The following is a 13,707-nucleotide window of genomic DNA, read 5'->3' on the forward strand; positions in this document are numbered from 1 at the left end:
ACTCATATTTTTAATCATTCTTATTATTTTTTTCATATATAAAATTGTTTAAACCTTTAATTTTTAATGAGGACGCTGACTATTCTGGATTGGGTTTCCTCCTTATGTTCTGCTTCTTTGTCCATAATAATACCATATTTCATGGAGGAAGGCCATGAAATGACCTTCTGATTCCAGAGTCTGGCAGGACCCACTGGAGGACTGGGTTCATAAAAACTGCTGAAGTCTCAAGGTCCTGCCAAAGGGCAAGGAGCTTATGAACCAGCAGGGAGTGGTGACTTCAGAAAAGAAGCAGGACAACTGACACCAAAGGACTTTTGAAATATGCTGAGATTGCTGCAATCCAGGTAGGTCCTGCCTCCCAGTAAGTAGAAACATGAATGGTGGAAAGTCCCCAGAATATGCACCCTGTAAAAGCACAGGAATCAGTTGGGGAAATAATTGATTCTAATCTATTTATCCTCTTTTGTCTCACTTTTAGAATATTTTTAAGGGTAAGAGATGGAGGAATCAATCCAGTATTAGAGTTTAAAAACCTTATAAGGGTTTTTGGTGTGATTAGGTTAAAAACCTGTGTCTCAACCTCTGACATCACTTCTGTAGTCTCTTGCATCACTAGAATTTTTAAATTTCTGGCATTGCATATGGTAATATTACCAAAGTCATATTAGAGAAAATTGCAAAAACCTGTATGAGCCTCAGTTGACAGTCAGAAGTCATCTGGAGAGAGATTGCTACATGGCTGTGTCAAGAAAACACAGCTTGCAAATAAAGCAAGCTTCTATGCAGGTTGTGCAGTGTCTTGGATGTCTTTTCCTCTCTGGCATAGCACTATGGCAGTGTTTGCAGAACAGGGAGCAGCCATGTTTGCAATATGCTCTCTGGTGTGCTTCCCTGGAGGGATCCTTCCTGGTCACAGTAGACTGTGCTGAAGGCTAGAACTGAGCACATAAGCTTGTTCTTCAGTACTTGGGACCCAGGCCACCCCTTTGGCAGGGCAGGGATTTGAGGATTAGGATTTTGCCATTTCATTATTTACAACTCCGTAGCCATCTCTTGAAGAACACGATTTGCAATTGTCAACCCTATATTAGAATGAAAAAAAAAAAAATCCCCACAGGAAGGAAAAGGAAAAAAAAGCAATTGAATTCAAGGTTGTTCCTTAAATTTGGAAGCTTCTGTTGCTTGCATGAGAGAAAAGAGGAATTCGGGCTTCTTCCCTGCCCTTCGGCCCTCATTCCATTTTCTAATTTCTTCTAGTTAACATTTGCTTTCTCTCCTAGTTGCAGTTTTCTCACCTTAAGCCTGCACTAAGCCATGAGCCAGGTGCATGTTTTTCAGTGCACCATGAGGATCTCACTAGCTGTACATCTCAATGCAGCTTTGTACAGATGATTGCAGAGTTTGCAAATCCTTTTCCTCCTCCCTCATAACTGTTCATGAGGTTTTGACTTCTTCAGCAAGCCTTGCTGCCATGGTTTTCCTTTTAGTGGTTTGGATGCTGAGGCTAGCATTAGTGCCACTGCCATATTGTTTGTTTTCAGCAACACTGCTGGAGTATTTAACTTTTTTCTGAGATGGGTCTACTATCCTGAGTTGATAATCTATAGTGTATGAAGCCTGCCTCCAGCTCTCTTAGGAAAGCTGTGGGGTTCTGTGGGTACTGGACTGCTTCTCCTGTATCAGCTTCATTGCTGGCTTCCCTTCTGTGACCATGAAGAAGTCATTTTGAATGCAGTTTTCAAAATCACTGCTGAAAGTAAGTGAGACTTTTGTTCCTAAGACACTCCAGCTTTTCAGTGCATTGTTCCATGGCTTTACTGTCCATCTGTCCTTCCACCTCTCTTCCTCACTGCTCATTCAGACTCTTGCCAGCTCTTAGAAGCTCCACTGCTATTTGCTGTTGTTTCTGTGTATGCATCTTTAGCCTAATGCAATGGGTTCCTGGTTTCAAGTTAGCAGACAGCATCTTGGGGCAAATAAATGCAGGACAGGACTGGAACTTGCAATGGATGAATCTGAAATCTAGGCTGGACTATTCTGATCAGAGAATGTTTATTGTCAATGTTCTTCTCTGTTAATCACTTATGCATGTCGGACTGAACAAAATGGTGTATTCAGGGCTGTTTACAGCCCTGATTAACATGTAGAAGGAGTTTGCATCTGCATACCTGGTCACAGAAGGTGAGAGGGGAGGTACTGGGGTCCTTGAGAATGCCTATGTGTGGAAGGTGTCTCCAACCTATGTGGAGAAAGCAAGAGGCTCCTCAAGGCCTGCAGATGCCATGCACCAGTCACATCTAAAGCCCTGATGTGGACAGATGGCTATGCACAGCTCAAAGCTAAGTGCTGCTGCTGATGGAAGAGGGAGGGAGGCTACAAAGACTGTTAGCTGCCCTAAGGAAATACAAACCCAGCTGTGATAGAAAGAGAAGGGCAGAATGTGCAAGTGGGACTGTGGGCTACTGCAGATTTGTATTCCCTCATTTTTGTAGAGGAAACAGAAAATACTGATACGTAAAATATGACCAAACAATTAAAAATAAGCAAAGAAACAAAACCCATAAATATTGCCAGGGAGTTTATTCCTCCAGCGTTTCCAGGAACATGTTAAGATACTTGAATCTATGTTTTAAAAAGAAGGTTTTAAAGCTGAAAACCCAGTGCACATGAGGTGACCTAAATGAATGATGAATACACATCAGTTCCATCAGAATCTGATCTGAGGTGCACAAGAGGTGCTGCTGGGTGACATGACTTGTTACTGTTTGCGCAGGTTCCTCACAAGCAGGAATTCATTGTTAAATCTGTGGCTTTGCTTTGTAAATCTGGTGGAGCATTGCTGACTCGGGACTCTTGATATTACACCACCTGCATGTAATTGGCAACTTAGCATCAGAGGATAACCATAAAGTTAAAATGAAAAACCTAATCAATCTAATTTTCTATTTCAAATTTAATCAACTGAGAAAGGACACCACAAATGTGTATCAGTCCCCTCTCTAAACAGATTCTCTCAAACATTTGTTAGAGGGTTTTTTGTGTTTATTTTTAACCAAGAGCATAACTGTTTGAATGCATATCAAACACATTGTTATTCATGCTAATATTTTCAAATTAGAAGCTATCTGTGGTGCATTTTACAGAAACTGTTTTAGTGCTAGCCAAAACTTTAAAGCTGCTGTTACTGAGGGTCTGGCAAGACAGGGATCTGATGTTGGTTTAAGCATTGTATGTGCTCGATTTGCATTCAGGAGTACTTCTGACAGGCAGGTCTTAAGCACTAGTTACAAGTCATGCAGATAGTTACGTGCCCGTGTTGTCCATGTTGAATGAAGGTGTCCCACCTTGCTTTCCCAGAAGGGCTGGGCTGAGGCAAAACATCTTTTCAGAGCTGGAAATAACTGGGGCATTGCTGTGGCATAGCTCCTGGGTCCCTGGGTTTCCAGATGTGCCCATGGGACTTTGCACCTGAATCCCCTTAACTCGCCTACTTAAACAGCAACGAAAATAAGTGACTGCCTGCCATAAAGTGCGCACAAGCACCAGTTTTATGATCCTCCCACCATGTCCTTTCCACAGGACTAGCTTCTCTGCTGCCAGACTGAGCACAGCACAGCCCAACCACATGAAACCCGCCCGGCCGACTGAGAGGTTTCTGATTACAGAGCCAGCTTCAGACTCAGCTTGGCCCAACTGCAAAGTTAATTGGAAATATTTGTCCAGCAAGCTTGCCTTGTGGATTTTGTGTGCTGTTTGATTTCCTCATTCTTGGTGTTTAATCTGTCATATCAGAATGTGTGGTTACTGCAGTTAGTTGGCACCGTCTGGAGGAGCAGGAAGGAGAAGCCAGGAGATGGTACAGCCCCAGCTTGTGGCTGGGCAGCAAGTCCCTGTGGATGCCCCCCTCCACAGGAATGCCTGGTAGGGTGAGGGGCCAAGGATTTGTCCAGAGATTTCAGAGGAAGAGGGTTGACGGATGGCTGCGTGCAGATAGCAGCCACTCATTGGGTCACTGGCATTCAATACAATGCCCTCCTTTGGGCAGAAGTGATAGAAGTTGCATATCTCTGTGCAGGATCATTGGCTGATTACCCCAGTTGTAATTGCCAAGTAATCCTAATTCCTTGTTCTTTAATCCAAAATGTTCTTAAAGACTCAAAACCAAGTCCACTACCCTCTTCTAAGTAAAATTATTTGTTTCGCTGTTGCTCTAAAATTAGGTAAATCTCTTTGCTTCCTTGCTCTTTTTACACTAGCTGAGCAATACCTTTACTCTATTTTAAGGCTCTTTTGCCAAGTTTTTGTCTTAGGCACTATTGACAAGAATATGAAAGGAATTAGAAAATTGTTATAGAATTAAGACAGAATCTTGCTCATACACAAAAGACATGTTGATTCCTTGTCCTGCAAAAAGAGCAATATGAGTTCTGCATTTAAATCCGGCATAGCCAAATATAAAAGGAGCTCATGTGCAGTAATATATGTGGTAGGTAGGAAAGTAATGCACAAAACAAGCTTTGATTAAATATCACACCCCAGCACAAAAGTAATCTTTAAAGTAATAGCAAAAATCTCTCTCAGTTTTTAGTGGTACATTTCTGACTTACTGACCTTCTAATGCATTTTTTCTCCTCATATATATCCTCTAATATATTCTTTCTCCTCAGCAGTTGTGTTTTGCTGTAGGGATGGGCATTTTTTCTAATTCAACAGTGATTTCCCATATAATATAAAATTAGATTGAACATCAAAATGATTAATTGAATGCTACTTTTTCGATTATCTCCCATATTTAATTTTCAGCAAATAGAACCCCTCCTTCTCCCCCATAGCCTTTTCTTTGTAACTACAGGTATGCTCACTTTTTTCATAGCAATGTCATATATATGAGAAGGAATTCTTTTTTTGGGGAGTGGGAAGGGAGGGATGGAGGGAGGTTGTGAGGAATGTCATTCAGCTCTCTTGTTTACTCTCTTTTTACAAAAATTGACCAAAAATAATCATCATTTTAAAACTCTTCTAAGTGGACTTCCATCTGTTTGAAGCTTCCAGCTAACTGACAAACAGTTCTAAACCATGAACTTTGAGAGCAGTTCTTGCAAACCATGAAATTCATGTCAATGGGAATCTTGCATCAGCAAGGACTTCCGGATGTGGCTGTGTGCATTACTCTGTTGCTTATTACAGCTCCTGTTTTCTTCTCCCTTTGAAAGTCCTGTTTGAAGTTGCTTCTTAATCTCATAAGTTGTTGACTTGAAAGGGCCTATCAGCCTTCTTAAGTATGAGTCATACCGGCTCTCAGTCATCAGTATTGTGCAGAAATGTAACATTTCCCTTCTCATCTCTTCTTACCCCCTTAACCACGGGCAGCAGTGATTCATACTTTGAAAGACTTTGATTTGCATTTGATATGAGTCAACAACTAAGATCAAGAAACAGCATCAAATAGGCCATACAAAAAGGGAAGGAAGCTTTCTTGTTTACTGTGGTTGAGTGACCATTAGTGGCTGGTTCAACAGTAGAAGCATAGATGTTATACTTGAAAAATCAAAAGGTAGGCTACACTGTCTTGAAAATCACTTCACACAGATACTACGTATGTTTAAAGAAATTAATGTATGCTGAAATATATTATGTTCCAAATAAATCAAAATGCACAGTTTCTTAATTAAACATACTTGCCAAGAGCACATTTCTGCTTATATTTATTTATAGAAATCTTTTGTGCTTTTTATAGGCAAGCAGGATTATGGAAATATCTCTTATAAGAAATTCTTCTAGGAATGCACTTAAAGTGTATAAATCTCATCTTTATTTTAGACATAAGTAGATATATGCTTGCTTGCTACTGATGCCTGTAGGCTTTAATCACCTCTTTAAAGGTAAGCGCATTTATAAATGATTTTCCTTCATTGAGGTCTAAATGCATAGAATGGGGCAGAGAACCAGGAAGGTGCCAAGAACTAGCCAAATGGCTGTAAAAATTCAATAGGTCTCTACTTGCAAATCTAGAAATGTACTTCAGAGATGTTGTGCTCCTACCACTGGTCAATTCTAGCTGAGTGGTCCAACTGCACAGCAGCAGATTTTGTGAGTGGACTGCATCCTGCAGTCTTGGTGCAATTCTCCTTGGGACAAATCCGTATATACAATTTGAATCTTGTCGCTTAGTTTTCAAAATTCACTTTGCCCAGAAATGACTTATATCTTTAAACTGTAGTGAAAGAAGAAGCTGGAAGGGGTAGAGAGGGAAACAGATTCATAATACCATAGTCAAGGAGTAAGTTTGTTTTTCCCGTGTTATTCTCTTGATAGTCAACTTTGGTTGTTTCTATTTCCCTTTTCACATCATCTTGACTGTGTACCTTAATATGTATGTTATTTGAGCCCTGTCATGTGTGTTAGGTGATGACCAAAAAGCAGTTGGCATTTTCAGTGTAAGGTAGTGACTGCTTTAAAAAGGAGTTTGGAAAAAAGAGAGATGGACCCCTGATTAAAGTCAAGCTGCTTACATTAATAGCTCTGAACTAAGGAAGCAAAACAGTGTTGGACATCTCTGAGGAGACATTGCCCTTTCATCACTCCATGAAGGAGGGGGAAAAGATTAATTGACAGTAGTCTAAATTTTGCAAAGCCTGAGCTTGTGCTCCTTTGCTTGTGGCTCTCTACAATATTTTCTTCACAGTTCTTTCCACCACAGTTGCTGGATCCTCATTTTCTTTTCTGCTGTGCTCTGTTACGGAGCTTTTGAGCCTCTGGGTGTTTGTTTTTTCCTCTTTCTTTTGTGTAAGTTTGGGGTAGCCACTGTTCATGTGGCCCTTCTTAGTAATATCATCAGAGAAATGGACAAACTTATTTTACTGGGAACAAGGGATTTTCATAACAGCTTTTGCTTTCGAATACCTTGTGTGTGCTATTTTGTGACTACAAAGACTTCAAATCATATGATGTATTGACATGGTATGACTTTTGCTGCAATTATTTTCCATCTATTTTTATTTCAAAAACCAGCAATTTTTCAAAAGCAGCATTTTTGTTTCTCCAAGGCAGGTAACTTCTTATATGCAAACAGAAATTGTTATGTAATCTACTGGTGATATTTGTGGAAATTAGGAATAATCTAAACCCTAAACATAAAAGAGTTTTTCATCTAAAAATATAAAGCCTATTTAAGCCAAATGAGATCTTCAGGCCTAACCTTATTTAAAGTTAAAATCACAGTGTATATAAAGGTATTGTTTTTTTCCCCCACATTTTCTGAATATTTGTAGTTTTATGTTTGTTGTCATGGTAGTGTCTTGTTTTTTTCCCTTTATACCTGCACTAATTCTTAGCCAATTTCTATGTGTTTCTAACCAGTAATCTCCAATCCTGATATGCTTACTCTTTCATGTAATCATATTTCCTATTTAAATTTTTTACTCACTATCGATCTAGAACCTTTGAGTAAAGTGCCATCTACAACATACATTTCTCCTCCAAAACTGTTAAAAAAAATAGGCTTACGTTTAAAACAGCCAACCTTCATCACCGGTATTACCATTTGCAAAGTCTCATTTTTGCATTATGGTCTCTTGCAGTGACTGATTGCATCCTGTCTGAGACCAAAAATATTTTCTTGAACAATTTACATGAACAACATCAGACTTCATGTTTGTACTACCTCCGTTTTATTTAAGACTCGGACAGAATGTCTGCTGACAAAAAGTCTTTTCCAGGTTTATGTTCTAGCTATAGATCGTCTAACTGCACATGAAACAGTAACCTCTTCAATCAAAGTTGTGTTTGTGTAGCTCTTTTCTCTGCCATTGTCATAAACAGCTTGCAGTCTGCTTCTGCAAGTACTGTCATTCCATACAGGAGCCTTTTTTTCATATGTGCGTAAGCACGGGAACTTTTTCATTTTTCTGCCCATATTGCTGGCATCCAGTTAAAGCTAGATGTAGTTAGTGGCACTAACTACAGTCTCTGGTGAATAGCATTTTGGAAAAGATGTTGCAAGGCCTTCATAGTGAGCTCAGTGGGCAATTTTGTATAGCAATTGTGATCAGATAATAAAAGGAAAGGCACCTTCTTCATTAACTGCCCTTAAACTACCTGTTATGATTACATACAATGTCCTTTTTTTTTTTTTTCAGATTACTGTTCTTGGATCAATAGTTATGGCAACCAGATTGGATATATATATATATTTCTTTTAAATCTATCATTCCTTCTTTTTAAGTAGAAAAATACTGATAATTTTCTACTACACCTCTACCACCACCTCCAGGGCCCCTTCATCACTCCTTTTTTACCTGAATGTTAAGAATTAATTCCTCAGTTTACACTTATGCCTCAATTTAAGTTTCTGGCTTACACCACTAACTCCACATCAAGTTTATACCCACAGCAAAATACCATCAATAAAATCTATTGCCTTCCATATCTTCCCATGCTGGGACATCCTTTTATGAAATCATACAGGAGTAGAGCATAGCCTAAAATTTACAGTACAGCATTGTATTCAAACAGAGCAATTTAAAATTTCACACGAATTATCTTTCTAAAGTAACATTCTACAACCCAGACAAAGTACTTATGGTGAGATGAGAGTAAAACTTTTTTTTTTTTTTTTTTTTAAATAAAAATGTCTTTCCTTAGGATTTAAGTGTAGGAAGACTTTCTCCTTCTTCTTCAGGAGCTGGCAGAGAAAAGACCCATTCTAAAGGGGCATCGGTATTCTCTGCTAGATTGAGAAATAAGTCTAACTTTTTCCTTAAGTTATTGTCTAAGTACACTTCTAGGTATGTGTTGGCACGTATGTAACAAGGAAATTGGGTTCTGTTAACTTCATTTTATATTCTGTTGATAGCTTTTCTATGCCATTAAAAACATCTGAAGATATATTTTCTACCTTTTAGTGGCTTCTGTCCTACTGTATTCGCTTTCTTAACAACCTAATATCAGGCATTTTCACCCCTTGAGTAAGTACTCCCTTTCCTGAAAATGTTTTATAAGAAAACAATTATAAATGTTATTTCTTCAAGATTTTGTTATACTTTCACATGAAGTTCATATTCACACATAACGGCTTGAGTTCACTCCAGTGGTATCAAAGAAAGCTTTTATCTTATAACTTGCTTTCAACATATATAGGTTTTTTCTTCAAAATCGTTCCTATGACTCCAATTAGCCAGTAGCCTGTATACACTCTCTGCATATGAGAATAACTTGTGCATCGAAGTCTAAGCTATAAAAACATGATAGTTTGTTTACTGGTTCTAGCTGTTTTTTGAAAAGAGTCCTACCCATTTTCTTCTCGTTTACCTCACAGTATGGGAATACACAATATGTTTTTTTTATTCTGGGCTTTGACACAGTCAAGGCGTTGCTAGAGCCAAAATATACAGTATGTACTGCCTTTCCCTTGCCACAGAATGCATGAGGTTGGTGAGCATGTTTTGCCCTTGGTAAATCTATGCTGACTGCTCCCATTCAGCTTCTTGTCCTTCTAATGCCTCAAGTGGCTTACGGGAGGATTTTCTCCATAACTTTCTCAAGAACCAAGGACCGATCAAACTTGATCCTCCTTTCCACCTTCTTGGAGATGGAAGTGAAGTTAGCATCTCTTCAGTGATTAGAATTCTCTCCCAATTTCCATGACTTAGGGAAATGGCAAGGCAGTCTCACAGTGATGTTGGCTTGCTCCTTCAGCATGCATCTTCTTCACTCCATGGGGTCCTGCATGTCCATATAGGTTAAGTAATCACCTATCTCAGTTTTCCTTTGCTGAGGATACCTACTGCTTCCTGCCCGAGGACTCTGCTAGGTTCAGAGATCTGGGAGACCTAGGGCAAACCCTACTGAGAAAAAAAGGTACTGTGTAACAGGCTTTTCCATGACCTTCTTCACTAAATACCCTTGAGCAGAGTGCCCATATTGCTCGTAGCTTTCTTTTTGCAGTCGATATACAAAAATCCTTGTCTTCATATGCATTTCCAGTTCCAGTTCCAGCTGAGTTTTGCCTTCCACAGTTCCAACCTTGGAGGATTAGGCAGTGTCTCTGCAGTCCTCCTGGGTAGCCTGTCCCTGCTTCCTTCTGTCCCTGCTTCCTTCCTTTAGTTACAAGCTTCAACAAAAGGTTCAACAAAAGCAAGTGTAGGGTCTTACACCTAGGGAGGAATAATTGCATGCACCAATACAGGCTGGGGGATGAGCTGCTGGAGAGGAGCTCTGCAGTGAGGGACCTGGGCGTCCTGGTGGACGACAGGTTGGCCATGAGCCAGCAGTGTGCCCTCGTGGCCAAAAAGGCCAATGGCATTCTGGGGTGCATTAAGAAGAGCGTGTCCAGCAGGTCGAGGGAGATAGTCCCCCTCTACTCTGCCCTGGTAAGGCCTCATCTGGAGTACTGTGTCCAGTTCTGGGCTCCCCAGTACAAAAAAGACAGGGATCTCTTGGAAAGAGTCCAGCGGAGGGCCACAAAGATGGTGAAGGGCCTGGAGCATCTCCCCTATGAAGAAAGGCTAAGTGAACTGGGTCTGTTTAGCCTTGAGAAAAGACGACTGAGAGGGGACCTGATCCAGGTTTATAAATATCTGAGGTGTGGCGGCCATAGCGGTGAGGCCAGTCTCTTTTCAGTGGTACGTGGAGACAGGACGAGGGGAAACGGACATAAGCTGCAGCATAGGAAGTTTCGCACGAATGTGCGTAAGAACTTCTTCACGGTGAGGGTGACGGAGCACTGGAACAGGCTGCCCAGGGAGGTTGTGGAGTCTCCTTCTCTGGAGATATTCAAGTCTCGCCTGGACGCCTACCTGTGCGACCTGGTGTAGGGAACCTGCTTTGGCAGGGGGTTGGTCTCGATGATCTCTAGAGGTCCCTTCCAACCCTTACAATTCTGTGATTCTGTGATTCTTCCTTCTTGTAAATAAATCATTTCAGTTTTCCACTTGCATTTGATATATGTATCTCAAAAGTCTTCCCATCTTCTCACCTCTCCTGGGAAATTTCTATTCCCATGCATTCATTTTTCCTACAACTGTATCATTGCAGTTCCTGTAATCTAGAATGAGAACTAGTTTGCTCATCTCCATTCAATAAACCTTGTGCTTCTAACCCAGTACAATTCGAAATCATGGCAGTTTTTGCCTTCATACCACTCACCATCTACATGAAAAGGCAAATATTGTTTGAACCTTTCCCAATTTGTTGTTTGTCACCTTTATTGAAGCAGTGCTGGAAATGGTATTAGCTTTTCCAAGCCCTGCACTTATCCCTTTATCTTTTCCTCAGGCTCTGGAGGCTACCTCCCATTTTACAGCACCAGTTAATGTTCGTGAGTTAACATCACTCAAGAGAGAATATTTATTACAACTTATAAAGTACAGCAAGTCTTGTATAGAATTAAAAAAACCTCACATCTGATGAAAAGAAGGTGCTTATGAGATACAGACGTGGAGGGGGCTCTTCATGAAGCCAGCTAACTCTAAAAACAGGATAAAATCAAAATGCTCCATGCCTTTTAGAGGGCTAGTCCCCTTGCAGCATGTATTCTTTTGCCCTAACCCATAGGAACAATAATATGACCTTCTTTTTAATCACATTCCAGTTCCTTTTGTGCTTGATCTGGAAAGGAAAAGACAGTAGGCTAATGGTTTGCAAAGTGTAAGTGTAACAGTTGAGAAAAAACAGATGTACCACTGAGCCAGTAATCAGAGAAAAAACTATATGCAAAGCCAATTGTGAAAATATGTACTTTATTTTTGAAGATATTTCCAAGCTTACTTGCCTTCCACAGTATTTCTAAGAAAATGAATTAATTCAGATTTTCTCAGTTTCCCTAGTGAATCATCTTTGTACAGTGCACACATGCTCACTGAAGGTGATGATGATATTAAGATGATATTCTGCTCTGTGTCAGAGGCTGCTGCCTTGGATTATTTACATTTCACAGTATATATTTTGAATGATTTTTTTGCACACATTTTGAAAACTGTCTTATTACAATATTTTAGGAGTTCACCTTTTCCCAATCAGCTTCGAACTGCTCAAATTGATCAGTTGAAGGACAAGAATGAATCACAGGCAGAACTGAGTAAAACTTAATTTTCTATTTCTAATTTCCTAATAATTTCACCTACTCTTGCAGTGCAAAAGGTGGGGAGGGAGGGCAGTCACAAATGAAAACTGAGTGCCTAAAAACTTGTATTTTATTTCTACATGACAATACAACTGTCATTTTTACAGATTCAAAGGAATGTCTCAACATTTATTGTGATTTTATCTGTAATACACAACATAGGTTGCAGAGCCACGCTGACTTTAATTAGAATAACAAATGAGAACAAGTTGAAGAAAGAGAACAGCAAAACTTGAAAAGCCTTCTATGCCAGAGTACAATTCAGGCTTCAGAGCACATCTGTGCTCTGATGGGTCCAGAATCATGTTTATGAATTGCCTGTGATCTCTTTAGGTCTTGTATTTTCACTTTAAAGAATTTTAGAATGAGTTTTTATTTATTAAATTATTAATGAAGACCATACCAGTCCTATAGAGTGTTTGAATTATTCAGAAGTGAACTGGACAGCTTGAAGGATGCCAGTGAAATGGTACCTTTCAGTGCTCACTGCTGATTTTCCTTTGTATTGGAGCTATGTAACTTTAAGATAGTGGGTCATAGTACATAGAGGTCCTGTGAAAGTCAGTCAGAATATATCCTGTAGGATTCTTATGAAGCATACAACCACTGAATATGGATCAGAATTGTAAAAATCAACCAAGAAATGTGCAATTAGGTAGAGCTGTGCAAGGTGTCCACAGTGAAAACAGAAATTTGCATGAGATTTGTTTAGTTTGAGGATTTGTTTAGAAATTGGAAATTAAAACTGCATTTGTCCTAAGGTCTGTTTGAGTTCACTAGCTTGTCTACTGACTCTAATTCATTTGCAAATAAACCTGGGTTGATTTATAAAGCAGTACCAAAATCATGCTACACTTGTAGTTTTGTATGGTTTCAGCCAGCCGCAGTGAGAAACCAGGTAGCGCTCAGTAGATTTGGGTGAATTTGGAGATGTTTAAGGCCATGAGAGCCCCAAGCTCAGAATGGAAATCAGGGGGTGCCATCACCCTCCAGGAGCCTCAGATGAAGTTGGACAGCTTCTGCAAGGAGACCATCTTTATGGGAGAAGAAGAACTGTCTGTCTGCAGAGGAGGGCTGGAAAGCTGATTTGGGGAGTGCAGATGCAGACAACAGTTTCTGCCAAGTTCGAGGCTTCTTTATCCAGTTGTGAATGGATAAAGTGTTGCTGAGTGTTGCTCCTTGCATTATTATGCCTATTTGTGTTAACGTTTTACTTGAACACGTGCCAGATTTTACCAGCCATTGGTGTTTGCAGAGAGGAGTAACTATTTTTGGAGGGAGTCTGATGTTTCTATGACTGCCTCTTCTGCATCTGTCTGGTGATTCAGAAGTAAATTCGACTGCTTGGAGTGTAACCCTCCATATTTATCTTATATGTGCATCATTTCATGTATTAAATTTATTTCTCATGCTATATTTATTTTAAAATTTCATTCAGTCACATGTCTCTGTGTGTATTTAAAAGGAGCCACAAGTCTTTATGAGGCAATTTTAATGCTAACCAACTACTTTTCAGGGGGGATTGGTATGAGAGTAGGTGCTGAAAAAGCTGTGATTGTGTCAAAGTTGGCTGATATATCCCA

The 13,707-nt window shown here is 39.8% G+C and overlaps 1 protein-coding gene across 22 annotated transcripts in view; it reads left to right on the forward strand.

Annotated features, from left to right (window-relative positions):
* Positions 1-13,707, forward strand: part of LOC109368472 (uncharacterized) — a 119,862-nt gene that overhangs the window by 54,240 nt on the left and 51,915 nt on the right. For 3 of the 22 annotated variants that reach the window (XR_014885562.1, XR_014885568.1, XR_014885575.1), the window contains one exon: positions 178-347. The exons of the other annotated variants lie outside the window; for them this stretch is intronic. The gene's annotated coding sequence lies outside the window, so the exon portion shown is untranslated. The remainder of the gene's footprint in view (positions 1-177; positions 348-13,707) is intronic. 22 annotated transcript variants of the gene reach the window in all.

This window comes from Meleagris gallopavo, chromosome 1 (genome assembly GCF_905368555.1).
Source record: "Meleagris gallopavo chromosome 1, MGAL_WU_HG_1.1, whole genome shotgun sequence".
NCBI classification, from domain to species: domain Eukaryota; kingdom Metazoa; phylum Chordata; class Aves; order Galliformes; family Phasianidae; genus Meleagris; species Meleagris gallopavo.